The sequence below is a fragment of the Chrysochloris asiatica genome, unplaced genomic scaffold, assembly GCF_000296735.1.
Source record: "Chrysochloris asiatica unplaced genomic scaffold, ChrAsi1.0 scaffold00849, whole genome shotgun sequence".
Lineage (NCBI taxonomy): Eukaryota > Metazoa > Chordata > Mammalia > Afrosoricida > Chrysochloridae > Chrysochloris > Chrysochloris asiatica.
Window position 1 is genome coordinate 22366 of NW_006409367.1, and position 544 is coordinate 22909.

Sequence of the window (544 nt, forward strand, 5' to 3'; positions counted from 1 at the left end):
TGTTTCTTGGGCATTTTGAATAATTAGATGTGTTTTCAATTAGATGAATGCATGTTGATGTATTATTAAGCTTTCTAATTGCCTCAAGCTAGGTAGATGTGATCCAGATAAGGCCTTCCCTTTTCACTTTTCTTACTACTCAACTCAGAATTACTATAGCAGGTGTTGGCTGCCTATCTGGTATATAGCACCTGGTATTGACTCTTGCCCAGGTGGTAGCATTTTATAGGGTACGATTATAGCTTGGCTATGTGACCACAATCACTATCTCTTCTCGGGTAATCTAGGGAAAGAACCCTCCCCCAAAGTAAAACAGATTAGATACTACAGTCTATAATTGCCACACACACACACAAAAAAGCAAAATATGAATATGACTTTAATGCCCCTCTCTCAATTTCTTGCCTTCAAGGATGCCTGAGAAATTACGAAATGTTAGGTGTTTCTCCAATAAACAACATTCTTATCAATGGAGAAAAGATTGAAGTTGTCAGGACTTCATTCTTCTTGGATCAACTATCAACACTCATTGAAGCAGCAGTCA